This window comes from Miscanthus floridulus, chromosome 18 (genome assembly GCF_019320115.1).
Source record: "Miscanthus floridulus cultivar M001 chromosome 18, ASM1932011v1, whole genome shotgun sequence".
NCBI classification, from domain to species: Eukaryota; Viridiplantae; Streptophyta; class Magnoliopsida; order Poales; family Poaceae; genus Miscanthus; species Miscanthus floridulus.
Genome location: NC_089597.1, coordinates 105663284 through 105675831, shown reverse-complemented (window position 1 = coordinate 105675831; position 12548 = coordinate 105663284).

The following is a 12548-nucleotide window of genomic DNA, read 5'->3' as shown; positions in this document are numbered from 1 at the left end:
CAATTCATGTGATCTGAATTCAATAGAACTAATAGCTTTATTGATTGCATCGAATTCCTATGTGTGTATGTTTTTTTGAAATTCTAAGAGCATCCATGTAGTATACTTGCTGCTAAGTAAACAACCTATTGGTTGCTTATTTACTTTAATACTCATTGTCATATGGTTGTGCTTTTATGCAATCTCTATAGACTCTGCTATTGAAATGTTTCAGATCTTACACCCTAGTTAACTCTCGATGTATGTTGAGCTAGTTCGGCCAATGAAGTGTTTACTTTGCCCTTGTAAGACTATCTCCAACAGACTTGGCAAAACAAGACGCAAACTCAAAATACGTCATCTACAGTGTTTTCGGTGAAAGAAACGTCCTCCAACGGACGACGCAAATAGACCACCCATTTTGGGTAGCAGGCGAATCGCAATGCAAATAAGCGTCGCCTCTCTCCACGACGCAAATCTCCGGTACCGGTACGCGGACGACGACGGCGAGGCCGTGCGCTCCTCTCTTCCTCCTCCTCTCCCCTTGCTGCTCCCCCCTCCCCTCCACGCCCCTGCGCGGGAGCGCGCTCGGAGCTGCGTGCGGCACGGACGCCGCCGCCGCCTGCGACCGGTCAAAAGCATTGCTTCTCCACCCCACCCCACCCCACCATCCCATTCCCCACCCCCCAAAGCCGAGCGAGCGAGCGAACCACCCCGCCCGCAGCCGCAAGCAAGCAAGCAGGAGCCGCCTCCTCCTCGGCCTTCTCGGTGGCGTGTGACCGGCCGACCGACCGTTCCGTCCAACCCACCATGGAGGCGCCGCCAGGACCGGAGCCCATGGAGCTGAAGCCGCGGCGTCGGTTCCCCCCGCCGCTGAAGCCGCGGCGTCGGTTCCCCCCGCCGGCAGCGAGAAGGTGAGCTGGTTGTGCCCAGATCTGGGGCTGGGCTCGGATCTGCGGCGGTGGTCGCGGCTGGGCGCCGCCCGATCTGCTGCCTCTGCGGGTGATGTTGCTAATGGTGCTCTGTTTTTTTTTCCTTTGCGTGTTTGTCGCAGAAGAAGGAAGGGGAAGGGAGTGGCCGCCCTGGACCCCGCTCCTCTTCTTCCTCAACACCGGCAGCCACTCCCTTCTTCCTCAAGCTCCTCCTCGGACGACGGCGAGGCGGGCCCGCGGCGGGGCGCGGCTAGGCGAGGAGCGGGCGGCGCTTGGACTTTTGCGTCCGTTGTTGGAAACGTGAAGTCTTGGTGCCCCGACCTTTTTCCTGTGCACGACCTAAACCGAGGAATGCGTTCCGTATTTGGGTCGGGGCTGTTGGAGATAGTGCGCAGGACCTAGTAGTACTGACTAAGAATTTAATCTGACAACAGGTTATGATAAATCTAAACACTAGTAGATTTTTATCTAGTGTTATGTCATACTCTGTTATGAAATATGAGTCATATAGATTCTCTTTTTCTATATCAAAGTTTAAATGCTCATGTTAATAAATTATCTGATGTGTATGACATGACTTGACAAATATTTAATTTTGGAATATTGTAATGTGTATTTGCTAAATTGAACCAATTTGTACAATAATAAGAAAACAAATTATTGGTTAAAAATGGCTGGTCCATCAAACACTGTTAAACCTGCTGAAATTGAAAAGTTAGTCAACGTTGATATTGAAGTGACAGTTGAGGAGTTCGGAAACCTCCATTTTGATGAGTCAGGATCTCCCAAATCTCAGGGAATATTTGATTGGGATACGGTAGATCTAGTTGATAAACTGGAGGAGTTTAAGCTGCATGAGGGTGATTTCTCTAAGCCCAAACTAACTCAAGAGCCCGACTGGTTGTTAACTTAGATAATGTTTGTAAGAATGCCACAGTGGTAGGACAGCCCCGGGTGATTCCTGAGCAGCCCTATATGGCATATTCCAAAGCTATGAATATCACAAGTGTGAATGACCACTTTGAAGTTGATGCTAGGAGGGTTCAGGCTGCTGCTCTTCTTGAAGGACAAGCTGCTGGGAATCTCTCTAATGGCAAGAAGGGCAGGCGTCACATGAAGAAGAAGGAAAAGAAGGAAGAAAAGAAGTTTTTCCCCGTGTTCCACATCATTTCTTCAAGAAAAACAAAGAACACATCATCTGCTATGTGTGTGGATAGTCAATTTAACAATGTTTCAACTCCTCAGCTATCACATCATCTCCCAATCGAATATTCCCAGCAGCTCTTCCTTCAAGAAGAACAATAGCATGAACCCTCCTAGCATCAACTTCAAAGTGGTCATTTACACTTGTGATATTCGTAGCTTTCTAATATGCCATATAGTGCTGCTCAGGAATCACCCGGGGTTACCCTACCTTTGTGGCATTCTTAAGAACATTATCTAAGTTAAGAACCATCCAGGCTCTTAAGTGGGTTTGGGCTTAGAGGAATCACCCTCATGCAACTTAAACCCCTCCAGGTTATCAACTAGATCCACCATATCCCAATCGAATATTCCTTGAGAGTTGGGAGATCATGACTCATCAAAATGGAGTGTTCCCAACTCCTCAGCTATCACATCAATATCAACATTGACTAACTTTTCAGTTTCAGTAGGTTTAACAGTGTTTGATGAACCAACCATTTTTAACCAATAATCTGTTTTTTTATTATTGTACAAATTGACTCAATTTAGCAAACATGAATTGCAATATTCCAAAATTAAATATTTGTCAAGTTATGCCATACACATCAGATAATTTATTAAGATGAGCATTTAAACTTTGATATAGAAAAAGAGAATCTATATAACTCATATTTCATAAAAAGAGTATGACATAGCCATGAACATGTAGGTAAAACACTAGATAAAAATCTACAAGTGTTTAGATTTATCATAACTTGCTCTCAGATTAAGTTCTTAGTTGGCCCATGACTACTAGGTCATGCGCCCCTACAAGCCCAAAAGTAAACACTTCATTGCCCGAACAACTCAACATATATCGAGAATTAACTAAGTGTAAGATCCGACATATTTCAATAGCAGAGTCTGTAGAGATTGTATAAAAGCACAACCATATGACAATGAGTATTAAAGTAAATAAGTAGACAATAGGTTGTTTACTTAGCAGCAAGTATACTAGATGGTTGCTCTTAAAATTTTAAAAAAAACATACACTTCTAGGAATTCAATGCAATCAATACAGCTAGTAGTTCTATTGAATTCAGATCACATGCCCAAAATATTTAAGTTAACTCTACAATGTAATCTATGGCTAGTCCGGCCTTTGTATGAGATTTAGGCCCGTTCGGCTTATCTTATAATCCGCACTATTCAGCTTGTTTTTTCAGCCGGAATAATGTTTTTCTCTCACAATAATTCAGTCAGAACAGTGTTTTTTAGCCAAGTTTCGACAAGCCGAACGGGGCCTTAATCATCATCGAGCAATCATATCCTACCATCCTTACAATTCATCTCTTACACGGTACAATAAATAAAGTTCCTAGAATAGAATTGCAACAAATATGAAAGAAAGTTAAATCGTTCTTACAGCCGGTATAGACGAAGTAGTCACAAGGCAAGACACGCACAAGGCGTTGTCCCAAAAAAACAGACTCACCCCTCTACTGCCGAGGTCGCGAGGTGTATTTCCGGAGACACAATGCCGCTGCACAGATCACAGGGCACACTGTGACCTACGCTTGAGGCACAGTAGGATGCTGCAGCAGCAAGAAGCCCCCACACAACCACGGAAGGTCAGGTTTCAAATTGCAGGGAAGAATGCGAGCTAGCACGAAACTCAACGACAGCTAGCCTTAGCGTTACAGAGCACTTCACGCAGACTGTAACTGCCACCGGTGTGGCCCCTGGTAGTGTTACTACTGCTGAAGGCTGGTCCTAACCCTAGACCTAGCCACTGAGTTGGCTGGACACACGATCTGTTTGGTACAGCTCCACTATTGAAAAAAAAGTGAATCTGAATATAGGATTCAACTAAATCCACCTCCCTGTCTCTCTCTCTCTATCTCATCACCACTTGAGCCGCACACGTCAGATCTCCATCTCTTTGTTCTTCCTACCGTGCAGCACAGTGGGGCAGAGGAGGCGGAGCTCGCGTCCTGCTCATGGCTGGCAGACTCACACGGGCGCGCGTGGCCTCACCAGCGGGTGGAGGAGCTCATGGCCTCACGTGGGCAGGCGTGGGCAGCAGAGCTCTTGCTTGGGGCGGGCGTGGACTGCTCGCGGTCCCCCAGCAGATGGAGGAGCTGCGCGCATTTTTATAAACCTAGTCAAAGTTGAGAAAGTTTGACCTGCACGTATTCCATAACGACTTATATTTTAGGGCAGAGGAAGTATATGTTAATGGGAGTAGTCAACTGGAAGTCGTGATGAACACAACAATACTTTCATATTATATGCTAATGGGAGCACGAAGAAACGCAGGAGAATGGACCTATATACTAATGGTGGGAATATTCGTTTAGGAAATTGCAGAAGGTTCACCAGTCTCACAATGTATAACATGCAGATCTTTTATTTGGCATCACTGATGTTATCAAGGAGCAGCCACTTTTTAATTTTAGGTCTGCATACTGAAAACACTAAAATTAAGGGCCAACCTCATTGAATCGTCTTGCTTGATCTTTGCCAATTGTCTACTTGACCTTTGTGAACAAATTATACCATTGGCAAAGACTAACACATAAAGAGGTAGAAGTTGTAAGAATAAAGCTAGGTAGCCTACTATGCACTCAGCCTAAATTTAATACCCTCCAAATTATGGACAATACCATATGAACTGTTGTAACCGACATGTTAACTCCATCATGTAGTTCACCTAAGTATTGAACATGCACATGCATAGTTTTTTTTTATCATAGAATATATTTTTGTTCTATGAGACAACATAATTTTTTTCTAAGTGACAGCAAAGAGCCCCAAAATATTAGACAGAAATTCTCATTTTACTATCTCTGCATCTGCTAAAAATTTAACTGAAGTTTAGTTAATCCATGGAATAATTTGGATTGTGCCTTTTGTACTGCCCCAACAATTCTTTTACCAAGCATATACAAAATCTAGTTAACAACATTCAATCCATAATCAAAATTCATTACCTTGGTATCCGAGGATCATAATACAGAAGGTTTGTCGAGTGCCTGAGATTTGACACACGGCAAACGCGTCGTGGCCGTTTCCACTCCATCACGTTACTTTTTTCGCCGAGTGTCGGTTTCAGCTCTCGGCAAAGTCTTTGCCGAGTGCCCGACAAAAAACACTCGGCAAAGAGCCGTTTGTCGACACCGTAGATGCCGTGTGCTGTTTATCGAGTGTTACACTCGACAAATCCTTTGCCGAGTATTTTTTGGGCTTTGTCGAGTGCCTGTGGCACACGACAAAGCGACTATTTCTGGTAATGGTAGTGACCTATAGCACAACTGGTAACCTAGCACGTCGACGATAATTGTGTAGGAAAAGTAAATTTGGCATTCTACATGCTATTGAGACATATCTTTGGCTTAACTGCAGTTGCTTTAGCTTTCTCCCACACAAATTCTTCAACAAGCTAAGGTGCACCAGAAGCCACTGCATCATAATCTGAAAGGAGCTGCAACATTTACACACACAAAAAAACAATTATCCTGTTGAAACTAATAAATTGCAAAATCTTATGTTGAATTCTGTTGAATTACTCCATAAAAATCTCACATTGTGCTCTTGGATTGGTGCATATCAATGAAGATCTCTTCCCATGTTGTTTGGAAAGACAATCTACAGACTACATCAATAGGCAAAAAATCCACAACTTAGAGATTCTGTTTTTTTTCTGTTCTCAAGCAAGCATATTTAGTCCAATCATCTATGACTATTAGGACCTATGATGTTCCAAACTTTTCAACTACCACTACTGTTCTAGCTCCAGCCCTACATATTAGCTGTGAAAAGTTCTGAAGGTCTACCCTTCAGAAAACTACAAATATGGTAGAAAATGCAGATTGCAACTGATATCTAGATGTGTCCACTCTTAGTGCCACAAATGTTGCTTAAGTTTCATCAACATGCTCTAATTTTCTTGTGTGAAGTTGACGATTCAGTTTTGCTATACTTCACTTTGCATAGCACTATGTTCCCTCCTCCCTCCCTCTCTCTCGTGTTAGAAACTTAAACTGTAGTATGCGTAACTAAAGGTTTAGGTACCTCTACTGAATTAATTATTGTTGGTTGAAAGGCTTTCATTGATGATGCCTGATCAATTGGGTCTCAAGTATAAAGTTCAATGATTTTTTTCTAAGAGAAAAAAGAACTGCACAGATCAAGTAGCAAAGAAAATCTGAATAATATATACCTCCAGGCAAGGAAAGGATGTATAAGATGTAAGATTCTTTGAAGAACAATAGTATTTTAAAAATTCATATCGTGTTTTGAATATTTCTGTCAGGCCAACAATCTCATCCTAGGATGAGTTTTCTTCGATGCAAATAAAAGACATGAATTAAAGTCTCTAATATAGCTTGCAAAATAAACTGTTGAATGTTTCCTGTACAGCTCTCTACCCTGCAAATAAAAGATAATATGCATAAGCTAGCAGTCAGTAGATCTCAAGGGGCACACTGGCTAAAGGATGCAGCATTATGGCCATTACCTAGCAATGTACTTGTTGGTGAGAATTTATATAAATATAAAGAATGAAAAAGACGACAAGAAAGATTGGCATTAGGCCAACTCCTTTTGATTCTTTACAAACACATCTGAAAGTTAACATGTGGGTTGTGGGCATCAAATCAAAACAACAAAAAGAACATGGATTCGATCATAAGTAGCATTTGCCCTCTTTTTTTGAAAAAAAGAAAGGTACTGCAGAGTTACAGGATTGTCAATCTTCTCAACACCATCAATTTTTGGCAATTGTAGAACTCAACCAAGACACCCATTGAAGTGCTACATCCCTAGCTCGCAACCCAATTAAGAGTAAGTTCTCGCAAGCCTAGCTCCTCAGCCATTATTAAACTGCATGAAGGGCTCCGAAATGAAGACCACTATTTGAAAAAAGAGTAAATGATAATCCCAATCAACTAATTCTCTTAACTTCATTTTCTTGGCAAAAAAATAGTTTATGCAATTCAATAATAGTAAAAAACAGTTGGCTGCCTGAGACCCTGCGCATGGACATCTTGACATACAGATTCTCTAGCCCATCCAGCTCACCCTAATATCCGTGGGGAGCACCTGAGCTGGTGCCACCACTTATTCCGCAACCTCCACCAGCTGTGGAGTCCTTGATTGATGAGTATCAATGCTGAATGAAAATGTATTGCACATTGTTTCAAGTATATAGACTCCTAATACTATTTATATTCAAATTCGAATTATGAATATCTTATGACTGATGATAGTGAAAAACTAAATTTATTGCACAACTGAACTGAATTTGCTGAACTCTAACAAACAACCATTAGTCTGAGAATTGAAACAAAAGGCAATGACGGCTACACTTACGTCAAGCAAGTCAGCGTCGATCCTAAACTTCCACGATGGCAGACCAATTCCGTCGCCTGAGTTGTCGCCACTCAGGCCTTCTTGTCCAGCAGGATCGAACAAGAATACACTAGGAGCCATCTGTAGTAACGCACGGTTTAGTACAATCCCTCGTAGCAGTGTATTGAGAAATAAATCAAATAATACATCAGAACCAGGATGCTTGCTGATGGATCTCGCTACCACGTGACTCCCGCAACCTTGTTGCCACTGGATCCTATGGACCTCGCCCCGGTGGAGAGGGCATCGCAGAGGAGGACGGCGCCGGAGGAGATCTTAATAGCAACGGTGAGGATAGGGACATATAGGATGCAGTCATATGAGCAGGTTCCAATAGCACCTCGTTCACACAGGGACATGATTAAATAAAATTTGCATAATCTCAAATATGCAGCAATCATCTTATAGTAGTGTTTCTCATGATTATCATGAAATCATTGGCTGAGTAAGGAAATTGAAGGAAAAAAAGTTATCATCCAGAATAAGATGAAATCATAAACCGCACCTGATAAAGCAGTTGCAGTCGCCTTCTGTTAGCGCAGCATCGTCGAGGGCCTCTTTGCAGTCGTCTGATGGCGGTCGGCGTTGACGGCATGGCTGTCGGATGAGGAGGGGGCGTTCCGACGACGTCTGAGGGCCGGATTGGCGTCGTGGCGTCCGGTCGACGAGTGCCTGGCGTGTGGCGGCGATGGAGCGTTGTGGTGTCCAGCGTCTTCTGTGGGGTGGCGTGAATTCGCGAGAGCGCACCACGGGAAGGACAGGAGGGGCGCGTCGATGTTGGCCTGGCGTCGATCGATGATCCGATTGACGTGGAGATGAAAGATATCTGACCGAGCGAGAGAGGGGCATCGCATGATTGTTTCCTTCCATGCATGATTATTGTTTGCTTCCATGCATGTGGCCTCAGGTGATCGATTTATTTCCTTCAAAGCAGGCGGGGATCGCAGTTTCTTTTTCTATCGCGCGGGGTATCGCACGACCGAAAGGGAGGAGCGACCCCAAAAAAAAGTCGCACCAAAAAATTTTCTTACTTTTGTTCTTTTTAGTTGTAGGAGATACACTACAAAGAACTAAGGCTGTTTGGCCTAGGACTAACAACTAGTCCTGTTAGCTCTTATGAGTGAACTAGTGAACTAACAACTAGGTCATGACTAGTGGATTAAGAATTAGTATGTACGTTTGGATACTTAGGGACTAAAAATTAGTCAACTATTGGTTAGTTCTATGGATCCAAACATGACCTCTCCAGTAAGATACAATAAATTAAGATTAAGTGGTAGGAATCAATGAGTATGTTGGAATAAATAAAAAAAACTATTTCTTTTTTTCCCATTTTTCTTTCTTATAACAACCACAAGAATCAAAATTGGATTACTTTCTTTATATATGAGTATGAGCCTTTCGAATAAAACATCAACAATCGAAACTTAAGTTTCGATTGTTGTTTCTTAAATTCTGGTTGGAGTTTCTTAAGTTTCGATTGGAATTGAACTTTTGTTTTAATTGAGGAATATGTCTATTTTTTCTGTGTCTAGGACCAGTAATTATTGAAATTGCTTGGGCTTGAAATTGCTTCTCATTCTCATAGTTACGAAATTGTAAGAAAGATAAAATACGAGCTTGTTTTATAGCAAGAGTAATTAATCGTTGTTGCTTCAAGGTTAATCTATTTATTCGTCTGAATAATAGTTTTCCTTGTTCGCTAATAAATCGATTAATTAAACTCATGTTTGTATAATCAATTCGAGCCCCCGGGCCTATTCGAGAAAGCCTACGAAAAGGTTGTTTGGATTTATGAAAAGGTTATTTGAATTTATGAAAAAGTTGCTTAGATTTATGAAAATGTTGTTTGGATTTACGAAAGGGTTGCTTAGATTTACGAAAAGGTTATTTAGATATGTACATGATTTATTCTTTATTTAAAAAATTGAAAAAAAAAATCTTTATTGTCTTTAGATGTGAAACTAAGCCATATAGCTAAGCTCACTCTAACATGCAAAGTGACCCGACATACAGTTCTTAGGTCCCCATAATCTACTGCCTCATTCACGCATAAGAATGTAGTTGTGTAGTGCAAATGCTATACTGTAATATGAAATCCCTAAATCATTAATGAAGCAAATAAAGGTCTACTTTTAATATCTACATATCCGGTCAGCTAAAAAGTCCTTGAGAATCAAGGCACGAAGTACAACCGATCAACCGCAGGAAATTGCAGGAAACAAGTCGCCTCATTTTTTTCAGAAAAAAAAATCTGTATAATTATAACAAATACAAATAATAAGTGAGTAAGATGATATTTGGAACCAACCAGCTAACTATTAGTCGCGTAATTGAGAGGAAATCAGCTAATTGCAATTAATAGCAAGGTGGTAGCTAAGATATTAGCTGCCTTGTTGAGGATCCAAACAAGATCTCAACTAATTTTAGTAGCTATTTCCTCTATTTCAAATTGTAACTTATTTTAGCTTTTTTAATTCATAGTTTCTATTATGTGTGTAGATATATTATATATCTAAGTGCGTAGCAAACTCTACGTCTTACCATCTAGCTATAACAATTACAATTTAAAATGAAGGGAGGAACTATTATTATATGATATGTAAACAAGTCATAATACCTTACCTACCACCTAGCTATAAAAATTAACTACTCCCTCCATCCCTGAATAAACCAATTCCTAGAATTATCAACAAGCCTATAGAAGAGAATACAAGATTTATAAAATCAAATTAGTATAATTAGATATGTCATAAAATATATTTCTATAGTATGCTCATTCATTGTCATAAACATTTGTGCCCCTCTATATAAATTTAGTCAATTATAAGAAAAAAGTGACTCATATAAGGCATATGATAAGGTTAAATGGAGCTTTTTACAACAAACGCTAAGGATGAAAGGATTCTCACAAAAGTGGTGCGAATGGGTCCAAAAATTCACACAGGGGGCAATGTTAATATTAAAGTTAACGACCAATTAGGTTCCTACTTTCAGACAAGAAAAGGCTTACGGCAAGGTGATCCCATGTCACCTGTACTATTTAATATAGTGGCTGACATGTTGGCCATACTGATTGCTAGAGCAAAGGAAGCAGGGCGGGCAGGTGGAGGGGGTGATTCCTAATTTAATTCAGGATGGGCTGTCTATCCTTCAGTATGCGGATGATACAGTGATTTTTATGAGCCATGATGTTGAAAAGGCAGTAAATATGAAACTTTTGCTTAGCACCTTTGAACAACTATCAGGGCTTAAAATTAATTTTCACAAAAGTGATTTTTTTTGTTTTGGCAAAGCCAAAGATCATGATGTGTTTTATTTGCAGCTGTTTGGTTGTGTGATTGGTAAATATCCCTTCCGTTATCTTGGTCTACCTATGAATATGAGAAAACTAAACAACAAAGACTGGAAAATAATTGAAGACAGAATCGAAAAGAGACTTAGTGGATGGAAAGGAAAATTGCTGTCGGTGGGGGGATGTTTGGTTTTGATAAACTCGGTGCTTTCATGTTCATGATGTCTTTTTTGAACTACCGAAGGGCGTACTAGAAAAAATAGACTGCTTCAGATCAAGATTTTATTGACAAAATGACCAACATAAACATAAGTATAGATTAGCCAAGTGGGATATTTTATGTCAACCCAAAGATCAGGGCGGGTTAGGCATACAAAATCTGGATATACAGAACAAGTGCCTGCTAAGTAAATGGCTCTATAAATTATTAAATGAAGACGGGATGTGGCAAGAACTTTTGAGAAACAAATACATCAAAGATAAGACCTTAGGGAGCCATGTCAAAAAACCAACAGACTCTCATTTATGGAAAAGTTTAATGAATATCAAAGACTCTTTTATGGGCTTTGGTTCGTTTAGAGTAAAAGATGGGACACAAACAAGATTCTGGATAGACAATTGGCTGAAAAATAAACCGCTTAAAGACAAATTTCCTTCGTTGTTTAATATTGTAAGAAGAAAACAAGATTATGTGGCTCAAGTCCTTAGCCTACCCACACTAAATATTTCTTTTCGTCGAAACTTGGTGGGTGCAAACCTAAGGGACTGGCATAGAATTGTTGCTTCTTTACAGGATGTTAACTTACTGGAGGAAAGGGATGTTTTTGTTTGGGGGCTTAATGCATCCGGAAGTTTTACAGTTAAGTCCATGTACGCTGCGTTAATTAACAATGGGATAAGGGTGTCACAAGATATATGGTAAATTAAAGTTCCTATGAAGATAAAAGTTTTTCTGTGGTATCTAAAAAAAGGTGTGGTTCTAACCAAGGATAACTTGGCTAGACGTAACTGGAATGGTGACAGAAAATGTTGTTTCTGTCATTCTCCGAAAACCATTCAACACCTTTTTTTTAATTGTTTTTATGCTAAATTCTTGTGGCGCTGTACATATTCTTTTTGGAATTTCGCCGCCTAGTGATATGGATGACCTTTTCATTAGATGGTCTAAATTGCTAAATAAGAAGTATAATTTATTGTTGTTAACAGCAGCATCTGCACTTTGTTGGGCAGTCTAGATAACGCGGAATGAGGTGGTTTTTAACAAATGCAGACCAAAATCTTTTTTGCAGGTTCTCTTCAGGGGAACGCACTGGCTCCGCCAATGGGCAAGATTGCAGCGGCATGACGATCTACGAGATCAGCTCACACTAGCTGCACAGCATCTAGAATCGTCGGCTTTGCAGTTCTTTGGTTCGAATGGGTGGTTGTCAACAAGACATATTGGTCATGCTTAGTCAAAACTTTATTTCGTTCAGTTATTTGCTCGGTTGCATGTAAACTTGAATTTTTGGAAGTTGGAGTGTGGGCCTTCGACCGGATCTTTGTAATAATTGGTCTGATTCTATCAGTTGATAGATGAAGTCGGATATGAAATATCCTTTATCTAAAAAAAAATATAATTCTATGGATTAGTTTATTCATTTGTTGCCGTCTTGCTGACGCCCGAAGCCCAATTCCAAATGGACGAGTGTTGCGCTTTACCTATTTGATCGATAGACTCCATTCCTTGCCTTTCGGTTTCAGTTTGCATGTCCTCCTAACGTTTA